The following is a 258-nucleotide window of genomic DNA, read 5'->3' on the forward strand; positions in this document are numbered from 1 at the left end:
ATGATCATATTTCTTCACTCTTCCACTCTTAACAACTTCAATTTTCTTTATATTTTCACTATTTCACTATTAGTATTTCTTCCTTGGTATTTATATTTCATCTAAATGGCATTGTTATGGAATGATGATAATCACAGATCAGCACTACACCACATTCAAAATTTTGTAAGTAATACAATACTTTATTTTATATATTTTATACCAGTTTTATTCTAAAATGTAGTTTTAATAGAATATCTTCTAAAATATTTTTTTTTA

This window comes from Cicer arietinum, chromosome 2 (genome assembly GCF_000331145.2).
Source record: "Cicer arietinum cultivar CDC Frontier isolate Library 1 chromosome 2, Cicar.CDCFrontier_v2.0, whole genome shotgun sequence".
In the NCBI taxonomy this organism is placed as follows: domain Eukaryota; kingdom Viridiplantae; phylum Streptophyta; class Magnoliopsida; order Fabales; family Fabaceae; genus Cicer; species Cicer arietinum.